The 19,693-nt window shown below is 44.9% G+C and overlaps 1 pseudogene; it reads right to left on the minus strand.

Moving 5' to 3' along the window:
• Positions 1 to 10,415: 10,415 nt before the first annotated feature.
• On the minus strand, positions 10,416 to 10,845 carry LOC123776191 (histone H2B.2-like; annotated as a pseudogene).
• Positions 10,846 to 19,693: the final 8,848 nt, after the last annotated feature.

A 19,693-nucleotide genomic window follows, 5' to 3' on the forward strand; every position in this document is an offset into this window, starting at 1 on the left:
CAAGTCTCACTCTCCTCTGAGCTAATGAACAACTTGCAGCCCCTTACCTGCAGCCATTGACCTACACTTGGAGTAGGTGGACCCCCAAATGAGCCCATAATCGACTTCCTGGTGTTCATCCTCGGAGATTGAAGAGTAAATTGGTGTGTTTCTTTGCCCGTTACACGCTTTTTAAATTAGTATCGTTTGTTTGCTTGTAATTATAGTGATTTAAAGCCATGTTCCCAAGACTAGGGCAGACATGTCTCCTGTCTTCTCCATCAGATTAAGAAAACAGTGGCAATGAATTAAGAGACATAAGGTGATTTGCACCTCCCCATCTTTTTCTTCAAGCTGTCTGAAGTTGAAGTAATTTCTTTTTTCTTTTACCTCAAGTGCATGACCCCGAATACAAAATGCAGCACATTGACTTGGCAGGATGAAAACCCAGTTAACCAGACCTGAGCCAATAAAATGGGGTTGGTCCTGATTTTGGACCCATCATAGCCCCCCTCCTCTTTGATCATGGTCTGTCACTCCTGGATAAGAACAGAGTGAGTGTTGGGAAGGGAGGAGAAAGCTTGAAAAAGTGGCCACATCCTCTTTTCTTCTTATTATGAGGTACTTTGAAAACAAATCCAGGATCACAGGTGGGTTTTGGTCGATCCATGAGGAGGACATTAGTGGGACAAGAGAGCACTAGGACTCATCTCCAGATGGTCATCAATTCAGTCCTTGCCATGCTGTCTAGCGACCATCTGAGGGTTGTGACACGGTCAGTCTTGTCCCTCACAGCTTCTGTTGTAACCCATGATTCTTCTGGACATGATAATCCTGAAACCTGTCCATAATTTAACTACCTCTGCTTCCAAGATCTTACTACAAGAAGTAATGGTGAGCAGCCCTTGGGGGTCATAGTTAGGCAGGGACCATAGGACTATGTGTGGACTTGATGCTTGACCAGGTATTTTGTCATACACAACTGGGAATTTTTGTTTTAGGAATGAATAGTAGGCATCGTTATCGTGCTCGTTTAGATAACTGGACTGGCTTAGTGAATTCTATCCCTTCTAGGAATTCAGAGTTATTTCCCAAGTAGGGTCTTCCCAGAAAAGTGAATGGCCTTACCCAAGATGATCACATAGCAACTGGCCTACGTCTGACACCAGGACCCTGGCTGATCTTTTGAATTTCACTCCGATTGCTGGTCCACCAGATGTGTTAAAAGCCTTTGAATGTTTGAGCCTATCAGAGGCTCATTCTTCTTCGGATTAACCTGCTTGACAGGAAATACGTAAATATAAAATGAAATGCGGCATCGATTACTTCACCTACCCTGATCTCCGCTGTGTAATTGGTTCAAATCGAGATTTGTAAGCAAGTGTTTGCCATGAACAAACTCTAAAAGGTTGGGATGGCTTATGTATGGGGCTGCTCGTGCTTCCCGCCTCCTCTCCCTAAAGTCTTTTCGTGGCCTCAAACCTGCCCTATTTATGACTCTCTGGATATGTACTTTTGTAGGCCTGTGGAGAGGGATGGATGACAATTGAAGTGTCAGGTTTTAGGGGATTCCTAAGGGAGGTGAAGGCTCTGCCTTGGATTGGAGGGCTCTGCTACATGGGCCAGGTCACTCTACTAGGGGCAAGAGAGGTGGAAAACAATTCGAGAGTTTGCCACCCTGGACCAGTGAACCAAAGACTTTGTTGTGTGGGCATACCCAGTGTGTGGCACCCAGTAGCATCTCAAAGAATGTGTGTTGCATGACACTGTGTGTCACGTTCGGGAAGGCTGCTCAGTCCTCGACACTTCCCACTGAGAGGTCCTGTCTCCACCCCCTCCCACACATCCTCTCCCCCGCCCCTGCTCTTGACTCTGGGCACGCATGTGATTATTTTGGCTAATGAAAGATGGTGGAAGTGATGCTATGTGAATTACAGATCTAACCTTTAAGAGGAAAGGTGTCTTCCGCCTTGCTTCTTGAAAGCTCTGATCTGCCATATAGGAATTTTGCCTATCCTGCTGGAAGTACAATATGGAGAGGCTCTGAGACTCTCTGGAGTGGCACAGAGGCCCAGAGGAGCCATCTCTCTAACCAGCCCCACCAAGGCAACAGGATGGGAGTGCAAGTTGTCTCAAACCTTGCAGAGTAGCTTAGGCATCATCTGACTACTACTGAGTGGGCCTGGTCTGATTTACACGTTTAGGGGTCACTGACGCTTTTTATTTGGACACTATTTGGAATAGATTAGTGAAAAACTCCCATTCCAAACACACACAGATATTTGAGAAAAATTATTATAAATATCATTTAAATGTGATATTTAAATGATGAGCTGGAAAAGAGCCAGAGATTAATAGACAACTGAGACTTCTGTATCAATCCCTGATGCTTGTTAAATAAGGCCCTCGGTGAAAAACTGTCTTGTTTTTGTTTTGTTTTGTTTTTGGTTTTGTTTTACCACAGGGGCAGGGGAGACGACAAGGAAACTTGCATCTCTTGGCCTTGGGTCTGGCTGAGGTGTGGGAAGGCTCCTTTGAGAACCTGAAGTCACAATCCTGCCCACATGTGCCTTTGGAGTTCTGACAAACACTATCGTTATGGCTCAATGAATTCTGGCAGAATCCCAGACGTGGGGCAAATGCAAGTCAAATCCTTTCTGGAGGAGGCCACCCTTAACGGAGGCTTTAAGAAGGTTCCTACTGATAAAGCCCTCCCTAACATGCTCATAATTAAAAAAAAAACGAAACATGTACACCTCCAAAGACTTATTGCCAGGTGCAAACTATTTAAAAAGTGTTTAACGTGTTTAAGTAGAGGGGAGGATATCAACAATCCCAGGGAAGAAACAACCAAATCTCACAAAGGGTCAAGTGAAATTTCTGAAAGTGGAAAATAGAACCACTGGAAGAAAAGGTTCATGTAATTTTGAAAGAACCAATTAGACCCACCAGAATAGAGAATTAGCATATGGGAAGAGAGAGAAAAGAAATTACGGAGACTGTCTCCCAGAGAGATAAAGAGGAAGGAAAGGTAAAGGAAAGGTGAAGAGACAGAAGGCATGGACCAAAAATATAAAAACTGCATCTCGTGGGAGTTTGTGAAGGAGATACTGGTCAAATGGCAGAAGAACAATATTCAAAGAGGAAATAGCTGGTAATTTTCCAGAAGGGAGGAGAGCCGTGGTTCCCTAGATTCAGGACACACACCTGGATGCGTCATAGTAAAGCTGCAGAGCAATGAAAACCTAGGTACAGAAAACATGGGTACATAAAAGCAAACCGTGACTCTGTGAAACGGTTCCAATAATGGTGGAGGGGAAGGGCCACTTAGAGGGGATTCTATGGCCTCGAGGGCTTATTAACATTAGGAAGCCTGGACCAGGCATTTTACAAAAGAGTAAGCATACAAGTACCAAAAAAAAAATTACACAGGAAGGGCATTGTTTTATAAGCAGCCTGAGAATTGCCTACTGAAACGACGATGAGGTACCATTTCACAGCACTGGAACCACAAGGAAGAAAAAAACTGATCACCCCAAATGCTGGTGAGGAGTTACAGCAATGGGGGCATCACACGCATCGCTAGTTGGAGTGCAAGGTGGTCTGACTCCTTTGGACCACGTTGATCAGTGTGCCGGAGCCGCGCAGACTGCTGACTGCAGCACTTCCACTCCCAGGCACCCAATCTAGAGACCTGCGCACAGGGAGACATGGATGAGAGTGTTCTTAGCAGCATTGTATTTATGAACCCCAAATTTAGAAACCATCTAATGGTCATCAACAGTAAAATGGATGAGACACATATTCACACAATGGAATGCTATTCAGCAGTGAAAATAAGTGAACCAGGGCTATCGGTATCATACCTCACACACAGCAGTGAGAGAAAACAGCATGTTACAGAAAAATACCTTCATCATGATATAATTTATGGAAACATGGAAACATGCAGAACAATGCTAACAGTGTATGCTGTTTAGCGATTAATATCTCTGTGGTAGAAATTCGTGGAAATGAACTAATATAACAAAATAAAAATTATTAAAAAAAAGAAATTCATGGAAATGAGAAACATCCATTTAATAGAGGGGTTACCTCTGGGAGGGTCAAGGAGGGGTACAGGGGAGGGGTACATGCGGGTTCAACGGTATCTGCCATATTTTATTCCTTAGGCTGGGTGGTGGGTAGATGGATGTTTGGTTATATTTTTCTTTCTATATTTTCATTTATCCAAAATGTGTGTAAGTTTTTTCTAAATTGGAGTGATCACCGTCAACTCTGCTGTCCCTCTCTCCCCATGTCCAGTTAGTCACACTATGCTACCAGTGTCATTCCTCAAGCAGTCCCCGAATCTCTCCTCCCCACTCCATCCCTACTGCTTCCTACCAGGCCTTCATTGCTGTCACCGGGCTTAAGGCAACCACCTCCCAGTTCCACTCGGGGCCCTTTCAAATCTAGCTTCTATACCACTGCCAAAGTGATCTAACAAAAACACAAACCTGACAGCCTGTCACTTCCCTGCTTAAAACCCTGCAAGTTTCCCTGCTGCCTAGAGGACAAGGTCCTAGCTCCGGTTCCCTAATACGGCCCACCAAGCCCTTCATGACCTGGCCCCTGCCTTTCTCCCCAGTCTCATCTGCCACCACTTCCTGCCTTGCATTTGAAGTTCCAGAGATGCTGAACTACTTGCAGTTCCCACAAGGGCGACTAACTCCTCCCGGTTTGCCCAGGGCTTTTCTGAGCTCAGCAGGGACAGTCCCGCATCATGGGAGCCCCGCAGTCATAGGCAACACGGGACTGACCTGGTATGCAACCTGAAAGTCCTTCCTGCATCCTAGGGAGCCCTTCAAAGGCACCTGGCAGGCTGGGACAGTTGGTCACCCTAGTCCCCCAGCTCCCAAGCTGCTTCTGCTGCGGAATCAGCTCCTGCTGCTTCCACCGCTTGAGACGTCTCCTTTTCCTCTTGCCTCCTCGTTCTGGAAACAGGACTCAAAACAAACAACAAACAAAATGTGACGTGGAACACGGAAAACACTACAAAACCCACATAACTTACACTTTACCTCTTCCAGAAAGAGTTCCTGACTAGCCCCTGGGCTGGGTTCAATGCCCTTCCTCTGGGCTCCCGAAATCACCTGAGCACGCCTCTGTCATAGCATTTCATATATTATAAATATCTGACCAAAGTATCTGCCTCCCCCCCCCTGGACTCTCAGCCTGATGTAGTAGGTACTCAGCAAATGTTTGTTGCATAAATGAATAGATGAATGCAGGCTGTGCTATAAACCCTAACACGAGATTTCCTGACCCTTCCTGAGCATAGCATGGCTAAAATATTGTGGTTGGAGAACTGAAAAGTACTTGAAAGTGGCGATTCCAGGCTTTCCCTCCCCCGCCCCCCGATCTTAAGGGAAAAGGGGAATTTTTATCCTGTTGCAGAGAACGACAAAAAAATAGTATTCCAAGTTGAGTTATACAGATTAGATAGATGACTTCCCACAGATTTGACAGTTTTATTGCATTTCTGACGGTGGATTTTCCTCCCTTCTGGGAAGTTGGTGGTGGCGGGCACGATAACACCCCTCTTGGATCTCTAAAGCCCTATGAGGTAAGTACTGTCTGTATCCCCGATGGACAAAGAATCAACCCAGGACTAGAAAGTTGAGGCAATTGCCCTGCGTCACCCAGGTCAGGAAGCAGGTGAGCCGGGATTAGACCTCTGTTCCACCTAACTACCCAGCCTAGCTTCTTGCTTCTTGCTTCTTGTTGCTTCCCTGAATGGGGTGGGGGTGGGGTGGGGAGTCCTGTGAATAGAAGCAGGTAGTGTCGGTGGATGCTGCTTGGCAGGCCAGTTGAGGCCAGGGGAGAGCCTGGGTATCCTGGGCTCCCTCGCTGAGGCTTCCTGAATCCTAATCCCTGGGAGCCAGGGCAGGGGGAGAGCAGGAAACCTTGGAGCTCAGCTAGAGAAGGGCTTTTCCCTCCGACCCGAGTGAGGCCTCTGGAAGATCTGACGGGACCAAAGACACAGCTCGTGGACCCCTGAAGTACTCACCTGTAGGAGGCCTAGTTCTACTGGATCTAAGGGAAGCCTGGCTGAGCACAGTCCCATGACCCTGAAGTGCTCAGGCCCGGGTCTGGAGGCTCAGGCCTCAGACTGTGCTTTAGCCTCAGATTACCAGCCTTCTAGCCTGCTGTGTGAGGTCATGGCCATGGGTTCCCAGGTCAGTCTGGAGTCCTACCGGATTTGAGGTCTGCTGAAGTAAATGGCCAATCCCTTCTGCTTTCCCCATCATCACGCCTGATGCCAGAGTGCAGCAGAGCTTATCTCCACACCTAATCATAGATCCCATGATTGGTATTCTATTGGAGTGAAATGCTCAGCCTTGACTCCAAGGGAATTCATCCCTTCCTGGGTTAATAAGCCTCTTCAGAGGAGGCTCATTCGACACGTGCTTATTCACCTCCTCCGCTGCTCATTTTTGGGACCTTGGAGCCACCGTGGAATTCCCTGTGGTTTAGCTTGACCCATCACTTCCCCCCACCTCTTTTTTTCCTGGCCAAGAGGGACCTTACCGAGGCTTGGGGACCCTCCGAATCCTGTATCTTTACTACCTGCAGGCTTTTCTCAAGCAGGCCTCCCCCTACTAAGTAAAAGTAAAGGTGCAGGCTCTCCTATTCTGGTCTCTACTTCGGTCCATCCTCCCACCCACCCATTTGCAGGCATTCAAGGGAGACTTAATCTAGCGTAGGAGTCAAAACTGGATTTGATTCCTGGCTAGGCCACTCGTTAGATATAACCCAACCTCTCTGGGCCTCACTCTTCTCAACAGAAGGAATTACGCCTGCCTGTCCTGTAAGGAAAATATGGGGGCAAAGGGTGAAGACTGGACGTGTGTGTATAACATACACAGAAGAGCGCCTGCCATGTAGAATCTCATAGAGCTCAATTTTTAAAAATGGTTATTACGGTGATTTGTGTAGTGCTGGATACTGGACGGTGAGGAAGGAGAAGGTGTGGCCCCCTAACTTCTGTGGCATTACAATTGAACAGAGAGCTAGCACAGGCATACTCCCAAATGACTACCAGTAGAAGGCCGCATCTGATCAAGACCAGGATGCACACATTGCGGGGGGTTCAGCGAGCAAGAAGAGAAAGAGGCAGGGAAGTCACCTTAGGCCTGTACCACACACTGCACCTGGCATGCTACATCTATTCCCTCATTCAGCCCTAATCGTGGCCCTTCCGCAGGGGCATTACGAAGAATGCACCCGTTTTACAGTTGGAGGTACTGAGGCTCAGGGAGGGAGAAGTCACTGTAGGCTGCGATGGTCAGGTCATCTTCACAGAGGAGGTAGGATCTGAGCCAAGACTTGCTAGGTGAATGGGACTTGGACAGGGAGAGGGTGAGGGTGAGTGGGAGAGGGTGAGTGGGAGTGAGGAGGAACAGCTTGCCAACAAAACCCCGAGTCGGCAATGCCCAAAGCTAGCAAGGTAACAAGGCACTTTCCAGTTGCTCCCTAGCAACTTCCCATCGCAACTCAGGGCAGCGTTATCTCTGCAACTTTACTAACAGAGGCTCGGGAAGGAAAAGTCATCCTCCCTTATCTCACCGTCAGCCTTAAGCAAACAGATGGGGCCAAGGTAGCCAGGAGGGCAAGTGCATACAGCTGTCTGGCATCAAATCTCACCCCCACCCCTCCAACTGCCCGAGGGCATGAATCTCAGGACTGAGAATAAGTATAGCCACCATGCACTGAGCACTCTGTCTGCCTTATCTCACTGAATCCTCACAACAATCTCATAGACCCTGCTGTCCAGAGGAGGAAACTGAGGGTCAAAGAGATCAAGTCACTTACCCAGGACACCACAGCTAATAAGAGGCACAGCTGGGGTTTGAACCCAGGTCTAATCTGACTCCAAAACCTGTGCCCTTCATCACTCTTGCTGTAGAGCCTCGTCCCACTAGCTCACAGCAGTTATAGGATCCAAACAGATGCACTGGCCATGCTGTGTCTCCTTTCCCTGTTAATGCAGCCCAGTAACACTACTTGTCCCCAGAAATCAGAGGCACCAGAACTCCGAAGAGAACAAATTATGAAAAAGGTGATGCACTCTCATTGTCCTACTACCCTTTGTGCTCTGCAAATCCCTGAGCCCCAAGAGATGTCCTTACTCTATCCACAGACCTTTTCCCTAGAAGGGTGTCCTCATGTCCTGATTTTGCCTGCTGTCCCAGCACAATTATGCATAGCACCCCTTTTACTCTCAAAACCATCTGCATTAATTGGACAAGAAATGATATGGTCGCCCTACCTATGAAGAGACAAAGAAGCCTCACACGTCAGGTCCCTTTGCCACCCTGACACACGTGCTGGACATTGAATGATCTGCTGGGTAAGGGGAGGGTCTGACCTTCTGGGAGGAGTAGCCAGCCTCTCTTCGAGGAGGAAATAAGGAACAAACAAACTAGGAGTGTGACTTTCAGGGGATTCCGAGTACAATCCAGCTTCTTGGGGCCAGAGCGGTCAAGGAAGAGAGGTAGGGGAATGGCTGGACGGCAGAACTTGCCCTGGTTGGGGGCAGGCAGGGTTGAGCACAACTGGCTCCCTCAAGCACAGCTGTGCCTCGCATATGAGGAACATGGACACCCAGACATAAACAGGTGAAGGAAAGACTAATTAAGGGGTCAAGTCCACTCCACTAGCCCCTGGTTTGCCTTCTATCACAGTCCATGTTCTTGCTGAAGAGGGAACCCAACGAAGCCTTGGGTCCGGGCTGCTTCTGGGAAATGGAAGCCCCCAGGACACAGTGAGACTTTGGGGACAGTTGAGAAAAGCAAGTGGCAAGGGGTGCAGAAGTCATGAGAAATCCGAGCTCTAGTCTGTTGCTGACTGCACACAGTTATGAATAAGCACGGGAAAGGACCCAAATAATGTCGAGAAAAAGCCATCCAGGAGGAAGGGATTTACTTCAAAGAACGCTAGCAGGATTTACTATTGGAAAATTTATAATATGATCTATGTGAATAAGCCAAAAGATAAAAGAAAAACAATAGCTTCTAAAACAGCACGTGCGAATGTTTTAGATCCATTATGTTACCTAAAACCCTTAGAAAACCAAAGATGTTATTGTGAACACATAAACCTCAAGGGAAAGCCCAATATCATGTGTGCTGATGAAATGCTACTGTCATTCCTATTTGAGTCAGGAAGGTGAAAAGAAAGCTTTCTGTCAGCATTATGATTTGAAAGCCCCTCTCCGGAGCTCCCCCGCCCCCTTTTTTTGTTGGCTGTACTTGTGAGATTTAATTCAATACAAGTCTCCAGATAAACTAGGCTTACTCACTAATTCCCTCAATTTTGCATTAGTCCAAGGAGCCAAAGTGAACTGAGGATTCTATAACGTACATTTAAGTTAGCAATATGATTTGGAAGTTTTGATGGATATTAGGCATTGAATTCTTTTTGGAAAACTTGACCAGCGAAAAGAGGCTATTTTCAGTTGACCTGATTGCACCAGAATGGGTAAATCTCTAGAACCATTTCTGGTCTCAGGACAACTTTACACCTCTAAAAATTAATAGGAAGCCAAAGAACTTTTGTGCCAGTTATATCTGCCAATGTTTGCTGTAACAAAATATTAGAACAGAAATTTTAGTCAATTTATGTTAAAATAATTTTTAAAAGCCCATGACATCATGCTGATATAAATTACAAATGCGTGTGAAAAACAGGTTTTCTAAAAAAAACTAGAGAGGAGATTGACATTGGTTCAGATATCTGAAAATCTCCTTAACATCTGACCTAAAGAACTCAGATGTATTCTTACATCTACTTCTGCATTTTATCTGTTACCATATCAGACATAATGAACTTCTGGAAAATCCCGCCATGCACTAGTGAGAGAATGACAGTGAAAAGGTAAATACCATTACGAATATATCCCCATAAGGCTGACTTTGAGAAATAATTAACAGAAATGACCATTTAGGAAAGCCATGAAAATCAATATGGTGAAGGAAAATTCCGATTTTCCTTGGAACAAATTGCACTACAGACATATGTTAAAGTTGAGTCGTGACGTTTGATAATGTTTCGTTCATGGTACAAATGAGCTAAAGATCGGCAGAATGGCACAGGTCCAATAACTGCCAGAAATGGCACGTTAGGCAAGCAAACGAATGCAATGTGGTTAAAGTAAATCGATGATTTTGCTCAGAACAAACTGCACTGAAGACATACAATAAAGTAGGGTTGATGTATTTGGTAATGTTTCATAAACGGTAGAAGTGTTTTAAGGACCGGCACAATAGCACAGGTCCAAACGCTAGAGTAGGTGGCACTCTGGAGAGTTACAGGTCTTTTTGTGCCCAGTGAGGTGGCTCTGAAAAGAGCCTTTGGTTTGGGGGGAGGTGGTCAGGCGGTCCGGAGGCAGCTCACTGGCGAAAGGTGTCCCTGATGATGGCCTTGGTGGCCTCGGACACGGCGTGCTTGCCGATCTCCCCGGGCAGCAGCGGGCGCAGGGCTGTCTGCATCTCCCTGGAGCTGATGGTGGAGTGCTTGCTGGAGCGCTTGGCTGGAGCGGCCTCGTCGGCGATGCGCTCGAAGACATCCTTAACGAACGAACCCACGACGCCCACGGCCTTCTGCGAGAGGCTCAGGCCCTTGTGCACCTGCTTCAGAACCCTGCGGAAGCAGGTGGCGAAACTGTCGGGGGTGGGCGGGGAGGGGGCGGTGGCGGCGGCAGCGGCGGCGGCAGCAATGGCACCTTGGCTGCTTCTGCTGCGGGCTCTCTGGGTCGGCTGCCGTGGGCTCCTCGGTGCCCAGGCTTTCCTCAGAAGAGGGCTCACAGCCAGGCTCAGCCATGTGGGGCTCGCCTTCCCGGCAGTTCGGAAGGAAGGACACTGCCGGCTGCTGAGGGGCGCTGGCCCATTTATAGTCGCTGCATTTCCTGACGTCACGGGCAACCTCCATATCTGATTGGACAAAATGCGATGCAGGGAAGCAGGTCACTACGCCAGGCCATGCCACATGTGCATGTGATTGCAAACCCTTCTGCATCCCATCAACCAATCACAATGGGATTCTGGCATCCTCTAAACTTCGTGTTGCCTCTATCAGAATGATGCCACATAGAGTTATAGGTCATCTGGACCACAAACTGATTCATGCCTGCCATATGGAACAACAACATTCACTGAGGCTTTAACAATGTTCCTACAGATTAAGTCCTCCTAAACAAGGACATAATCCAAAAGCATGCCACTATCGGTTTGATCAATAAACAAACCTTATCTAGTAAAGGCCTCTTATCAGATACAAACTATTAAAAATATCATTAACATATATAAATAAGCGATAAGATACATAAAACATGAGGAAGAAATACCTAATTACTTACAAAAGCAAATTATTTTTCTAGAAACAATTATGTCTAGAACAGAACATCATAACCACTGGAATAAAAGATTAAAGAAATTTTAGACAGCATATGAGATACAGCTGGATAGAGAATTGGTGAATTAGAATAGGCGGAAGAAATTGTGCAGAACACCTCATAGAGGGACAAAGAGAAAGAAAAGTTTAAAGAGAGGCCAAGAGACTTAAGAAATGCACTAAGAAGTTATAAAGTACATGTCCTAGGCATCCCAGAAGCAATAAACTGGGTGAAGTTTGGAAAAGGTCATACAGAAAAAAGTGGTCCGTCACATTGCCTGATTTATGTACGCCATTTACACTTTAAGATGTCACCCAAAGCAACCAAATTGTAATGATTTCAGTTTCAGCTGCTGGAGAGAGTCTGAGCTCCATAACTAAATTTCTTACTGCCATCAGCATGACTCTGTCATGGCCCACCACTGGGCCATTTTCTCCCCTCCCAGAGTCAGCTGTTTTCTTGCTCTGAGCCACTGTGGGTTTGAGCAGGAACTCTCTGACATGGTCAGCAAATGCTCTTGGAAATCGTGTGACATAACTGACCAACCATTGCCTCCAGTTCTGATAAAAAAAAAAAAGAATCAGAAAACAAGACAGCAATGTCCACAATAGCCAAACTGTGGAAAGAGCCAAGATGTCCATCGATAGATGAATGGGTAAAGAAGATGTGATACACACACACACACACACACACACACACAGTGGATTATTACTCAGCCATCAGAACAGATGAATACTTACCATTTACATCGATGTGGATGGAACTGGAGGGTATTATGCTGAGTGAAATTAGTCAATCAGACAAAGACAATTATCATATGGTTTCACTCATATGTGGAATATGAGAAACAGGGCAGAGGACCATTGGGGAAGGGAGGGAAAACTGAATGGGAAATCACCGGAGAGGGAGAAAAGAGACTCCTAACTATAGGAAACAAATTGAGGGTCGCTGGGGGTGGGGTGGATGGGGGATTGGGGTAATTGGGTGATGGGCATTAAGGAAGGCACGTGATGTGATGAGCCCTGGGTGTTACATGCAACTGATAAATTACTGAACACTACATCTGAAACTAACGTAGTATAAGGTGGCTAATTCAATCTTAATTAAAAAGAGCACTCCCCTCAAAAAAAAAAAAAGAGGAAAGAAAAGAAAACAAGAGAATGGTAAAACCATTTCCTCCAAAGGCAGAATTCAAATAGAAATGGGGATCCTTACAAACTCATTAAAAATACTTAAATATTTACTTAAATTTAAAACTATTTTCTTGTTATAAAATTAGTTTCAGAGGTAGAATTTAGTGATTCATCACTTGCATATTACATCAAGTGCCCTCCATAATGCCCATCACCCAATTATCCCTTCCCCCCACCCATCTCCCCTCCAGCAACCCTCAGTTTGTTTGTTTCCTAGAGTTCAGCGTCTCTTATGGTTTGCCTCCCTCTCAATTTTCATCTTAATGTATTTTTTCTCCCCTTCCCCTGTGTTCCTCTATTTGTTTCTTAAATTCCACATATGAGTGAAATCCTACGGTATTTGTCTTTCTCTGACTGACTTATTTCGCTTAGAATAATATCCTCAAATTCTTAAATAGAATCTTTAAAAAGTGGGGGGCACCTGGGTGGCTCAGTTGGTTAAGCCTCTGCCTTTGGCTCAGGTCACGATCCCAGCATCCTGGGATCAAGCCCCGTATCGGGCTTCCTGCTCAGCTGGGAGTCTGCTTCTCCCACTTCCTCTGCCACTCTCCCTCTGCTGCTCTCCCTGCTCATTCCCTCTCTCTCTCTCTCTCTCTCTCTCTCAAATACATAAATAATCAAATAAAATCTTTAAAGAAATACCCACTAGTTCCATCCACATTGTTGCAAATGTCAAGATTTCATTCTTTTTGATGGCTGAATAATATTCGTGTGTGTGTGTGTGTGTGTGTGTGTGTGTGTGTGTGTGTGTGTGTGTTGCATACATACTATATCTTCTTCATCCGTCCACCTGTCGATGGATATCTGGACTCTTTCCATAGTTTGGCTCTCGTGGACAATGCTGCTATGAACATTGGGGTGCATATGGCCCTTCTCTTCACTACGTCTGTATCTTTGGGGTAAATACCTAGTAGTGCAATTGCTGGGTCATAGGGTAGCTCTACTTTTAACTTTTTGAGGAACCTCCATTCTGTTCTCCAGAGTGGCTGCACGAGTTTGCATTCCCACCAACAGTGTGAGACTGTTCCCTGTTCTCCACATCCTCGCCAACATCTGTCGTTTCCTGAGTGGTTAATTTTAACCATTCTGACTGGTGTGAGGTGGTATCTCATCATACTTTTGATTTGTATCTCCCTGATGCCGAGTGATGTTGAACATTTTTTTCACATGCCTGTTGGCCTTTTGTATGTCTTCTCTGGAGAAAAGTCTGTTCATGTCTTCTGCCCATTTCTTGACTGCTTTTTTTTTTTTTTTTTTTTTTTTGGTTTTTGGGTGTTGAGGTTTGCAAGTTCTTAATAGATTTTGGATCTGAGCCCTTTATCTGATAAGACATTTGCAAATATCTTCTCCCATTCCATAGTTTGCCTTTTAGTTTTGTTGACTGTTTCCTTTGCCGTGCTAAAGCTTTTTATCTTGATCAACAAGGAAACGAGGGCTTTGAATGACACACTGGACCAAATGGACTTACCAGATATATTCAGAGCATTTCATACTAAAGCAACAGAATACACATTCTTCTCGAGTGCGCATGGAACATTCTCCAGAATAGATCACATACTCGGTCACAAATCAGGTCTCAACTGGCATAAAATTGTTTTCTTAACATTACGTAGGTCCCTAGAATACACCCCACATACTTGAATTGGTGGATAAATACAAAAAAGTGAAGGTTGAAAAAAAAGATTACCCTAATTCTCTAAGAAACCATCATAGGGAGAAAAGTAGAGTCAATAAATGCAAAACACTTTAAAATTTAAAGCACCTTCCTTCAAAAACATATGATAATACAGGTAAAGGCATTTCTTAAATGTATTCACATACAAATAAATTGCAGAAACTGAACCAAACGAAGGGGCTTAAGAAGAATTGAAGAAATTGGGGGTCATTGATGTGTTTTAATCCCAAATGGTCAGGCCTCCAAAGTCATTTCCATTTGGACCTTTAATGAACAGCTAACTGTACTGCAAATAGAACAGTTCCAATCACGAAGGGGGAAAGAATCTCACTTTTATTATTAGAAAGTACAATATGATGATAAAGCCAGCAAAGAAAGCTTGCTATTCCTGATTTTTGTAGAGTCCCATTTACTCATGAGGATACAAAAATTTTGTGGAAATATTAGTAGTCAAATACTTCACTTATCTGGATGCAAGGGAAAACAGGTATGTCCACTACGACCTATGAATTTATATCATTAAATCACGATGATTAGAAGCCAGCTAGCAAACAAACAACAGGGAAGGAGTCCCGCCAATTTTCTCCACAATCCCCAAGAGGGAACCTCCTAAGAATGCCCTTACTGGCTAATCCTGGGTCACCTTCCCACTCTTTGGGCTAATGGCTGTGGCTCAGGGGCTGTAAATCTGTCATAGGTTGAACCAGTGAAGCTTAAGGTATGAGTTGCTCTCATTGGGAACTCCCATTATCCAAGTGATTTGTAATTACTGTATTCAGTTCTATCTTGTTAACTTTTTTCTTCAAAGTTGTCATTACGGTTATTACAACTGTTTCATACAGTCATTGCTTTCATTTACCTCTATTTGCTAATTCATTCTATTACCATTCTTACTTGCAGCTGAGACCATCTTCCATCTCCTTAACCATATTCTTCATTTTTTTATTATGTTCAATTAGCCAACATATAATACATCATTAGTTTTTGATGTAGTGTTCAACAATTCACTAGTTGCCTATAACACCCAGTGCCCATCTTCCTTAGAAGCTCCTCTAATATGGTATCAGTCGGTGGATACACTATGAGTTACCATTTTTCTCAAATGTCTTTTTTTCTGAGTTAAGTTTTTAAGGTAGCCAGCACCGAGATGGGGTTAAGTGTGCAGGGCATTTAATCAGGATTGACAACTGAGGAAGGCACCAGACATATATTAATGGCCTCTCCTTAATCAGACATAAAATGTGGCCATCGGGGAAGCCCCAGAGCTTGGGCCAGGCAGCTCTCTGCAGCTGAGGAAATGCCTGAAATGTGTAATGGCTAAGGACTTCCAGCTGACCGCACTCTAAGTAGCCAAAGCAGAAAGTCTTCGTTGAGGGGGATTCTGGACAGTCCATCTTTATGTCTATCACAGCCTCGTTATTAAATGATACTTTGGCTAAGTATGCAGCCACAAGTTGACAGGTATTTTCTCTCAGCACGTGCTTTTCTTGATAAAAAGAGGTATGCTGTCACACTACCTGGTATTCTGTTTCCAGGCACTGTGTCCTTTTGTCTGCTATTGTGCTCTCTATGCTTACATCATAGCCTTACTATGATGTCTCCAGCGGAGCTTCCTGAATCTAGGAATTCATGGTTTCCCTAAATTCTGTGTTATTTTCCAAATTTGCCCAGTTTCCTCCTGCCGGAACGCCAATGAGAGGCACTTAATAACCACTTACTCCATTCCTTAAGCCTCTTTGCCCCACTTTCACCCTATTTTTCTCTTTATCCTTCTATGAGGTGTTCTGTGTTATTTCTTTCACCCATCTTCCAGTTTAACAATTCTCTCTATCCAGTAGGTCTCCTTTGTTGTGCAAATGTTCGTGGATCTTTTAATCTGGCGGTTACGATTTGCAAGACTAGAAAACCATTTAACACATTTTTGATAACTAGCCACTTCTTACTCATATTTTACATGTCTTGTAATTATTTTTTTAAAGATTTTATTTATTTATTTGACAGACAAAGCAAGAGGGGGAGAGAGAGAGAGAAAGCACAAGCTGGGAGACCAGCGGGCAGAGGGAGAAGCTGGCTCCCTGCTGAGCAAGGAGCCCGATGCAGGACTCGATCCCAGGACCCTGGGATCATGACCCAGCCAAAGGCAGACGTTTCACCGACTGAGCCACCCAGGCGTCCCTCTTGTAATTATTTATATAAATGTGTTAAGCATTTTTTAAAGTTGGCATTTGGTGATAATACTTTGGAGCTTTCCAGTTTGGTTTCTTGTTTGATTTTGCCGAGGGTGGCTTGTTCTGGGATTGTGTGCTTGTACAGGTAGATGTTATCTGCAGGAATGTTGTAAAAACCTCAATTAAGGTTACTCCTCCGGGAAGGATTAGATGTGCATTTGCCGTGGGCCTGGGTTTGTGACCAGGAATTGTTTGCATCCTGCTGGTAGTGCTAACCCGAACCCCAGAGCTACACCAGGACACTCGTGTGAATGCGCATGCTCGGGGAAACTCTCCCCACCCCAACTCAGAACTAAGGACCGGGAATCGAATTTTCCTTGGCATCTCCTTTTCCCAGTAGGAAACAGTCCAGTTTTCCCAAAGGCTGAAGTCCTTCAAGCACCACTTCATGAAAGCTGAGTATGTAATGCGATGGGTCTTATTCGCTCAGGCCCATGTGGCTAGAGATAAACAACAACAACAACAACAACAACAACAACAACAACAACAAACCTGAACAGTCAAATAGCCCGAGTTAAAATACATGGTTGGCGTCAAGGGAAATCATTTCAATACTATTAATTTGAACAACTCTCCTCTGACCTGACGGAAGTGGTGAGAGATACGTCCACTCACAGGTCTGGATTCATACCCTTCTCATCGTGGTTAAGAGCATACAACTGGTCAAAGAAACAAATAGCAGGTAAAGTATAATACCGGATTCCCCCTCAATCTCAGAGGCTGAGTACCCGGTAAGACTCTTACTGGTTCAGCCTGAGACACCTGACTGCACACTGGGTCCATGGCTGTGAGTCAGTGGCTGCACATCCCTGATTGGCTAACTCAGAGCCGACCGAGGCTTGAGTTGCCTTGACTGGATGCCTCCATCATCCTCAGGAAGCTGGTCTGCAAGTCCAGAAGGTTTGCGTTTTCCACAAGAAAAGATTACAGGCTTGGGAAGAATAGAATCAGACATATCTGGGCTACTTAAAGCGGTAGCTCCAGTTACTAGGGAGCCTGGAATAGGAATTGGTTCCTGAACTTTTTGATTTAGTGATTTCTGTACTGAGTTTGGGTTGTCTCTTCTGTTTTCCCATGAATTCCATAACAAAAGTAATGTTGAAGAAGTTTCACTGGGGTGGGGGGGCACCTGGGTGGCTCAGTCAGTTAAGCGTCTGCCTTCAACTCAAGGGTCATGATCCCTGGGTCTTGGGTTCGAGGACAGCGTCGGGCCGTCTGCTCAGCAGGGAGCCTGCTTCTCCTCTCCCTCTGCCTGCCGCTCTGCCTGCTTGTCCTTGCTCTGGCATCCTCTCTCTCTCTCTCTCTCTCTATCAAATAAATAAATAAATAAATAAATAAATAAATAAATAAATTTTTTAAAAAGTTTGATTAGAGGATGTTTGACTTATTAATACTATTTTCCTGGGGTTGTGGCTTATACTTTGTTACTGAAGCAACAAATCCACTTCTATCAGTCTTTACCATTAACCACACTGTTAGAGAATGAATGCTCACCAGATGCCTTGGTCCTCAATTGCCTTCTGAAGTGAACAATCAGAGGTACTCACTTCCCTTTTGTCCAGGCCTCGACACCCATTTTTCCTCACTGCATCTTGGATTTTGTATCTGTCACTCACCTTCACACTCTCAGTCTTCACAGTCTATATGGCGCATTCGACGTTGTTTTGCTCATGCTCCTATTTGATTTCTGAAATCGCAGAGCAAAGCACCCAAAGGAGTGCAAAAATGTCCTAACGGATTCCATTTCTTAATATGACTTCTCACATAAAACAATACATATGAGACCGGTACGAAAGACCAAGATGTGCAAAACCTTTGTGTGTCATATGGCAAACACTGGGACTTTGAAACAGCAGCAGTGAGCATGATAGAAAGGAAGCGCCTCAGTGAAATGCTGTTTATGCAAAGAGGCTCACCGTTCTATCTCTGAAAATGGGCATGGTTTGTGAAGAGCCTTTGGCTCCCCAAATATTTTGCCCCATCTTGAGGCACTACCGAGGACAATTTACTGGTCGTTGATTTCCTGATCGTTTTTCCCACTGGCCTGAGGGAGAAAATTCTGTATTTTTCCAAATCCTTTCATTAGATTTTTCAAATATTCCAGAATAATAATAAGCAATAAACCTCACAAGGGTGGCCACTCATGCTACATTCTTACTCTCGTGATCCCAAGGAGAACTCTGGAGGTGTAACGGCTCATCGGAGTTCTTCTACATCGGGCCAAACAAACAAGCAACAAAACAACAACAAAAAACCCAGACTTTGCACCTAGTGATGGAAGAGGCATTTTGCACGCCTTCACGTCTTTGCTACACACACAAGCCTTCTCTGGCATCCTTATTTTTCTGGAACTGCCCACCATAGTTTTCTGGAACTCACGGTGTTCTGCCATAGCTAAGTAAGTTTTGTGATTTGTCTCTCCAGGGGGTACCTGGGGCACTTCTGGTGGGCTAAGGAAAGTTTTTTGAGTTTTGTAGATTACCCAGATTTGTTTGGCGGGAAATGTCATCGTTCACAGGGGCATTTACAAAGTATTTCAAAAGTACGAATGCCATTCTTAAAATATTGACCAAATATTGGTTGCTAAAAATATCCTAATCAATTTCTAAAGCTTGAAATCAAAGTATCTTCACTTTTACAGAGATAGGAAGCTAGAAAAATTTTTTAAAAATACAATAAAATTAAGCAACATTAATACCATCTTGAGTCAAAGGCTGCTGAATGAGGTCACCTCACTTCTCTAATGGGACACCAAATAATCAATATGATGGAAGAGGCAGTGCATGCGCCCACGTACAGCTCAGGTTTCATATCTCACACGGGTTGTTTACCCGCCCCCCCCCCCACCCGCCTGCACCAAAATCATATGAAGACGTCCTCACCCCCAGTACCTCGAATGGGATCATATTTAGAGATAGAATCATGAATGAGGCAATCAAGTCAAAATACCCTCTTTAGCACGGATGCTAATCCAGAATGACTTTTGCTTGTATGAAAGGGAAGAATGTTAACACAGAGACGTGTGCATAGAGAAGAAAACGTAGGGGGGAAGAAAACACCACGAATGGGAGAAGTCGGCATTGTAAGAGCCTAAGAGAGAGACCAGGAACAGATTCTTCCCTCACGCATCTCAGAGGGAAGCAACCTGGCCCACAACCCTTGATTTGGACTTCAAACCTCC

The sequence above is a fragment of the Ursus americanus genome, chromosome X (assembly GCF_024610735.1).
Source record: "Ursus americanus isolate L20-20 chromosome X, mUrsAme1.1.p, whole genome shotgun sequence".
NCBI classification, from domain to species: domain Eukaryota; kingdom Metazoa; phylum Chordata; class Mammalia; order Carnivora; family Ursidae; genus Ursus; species Ursus americanus.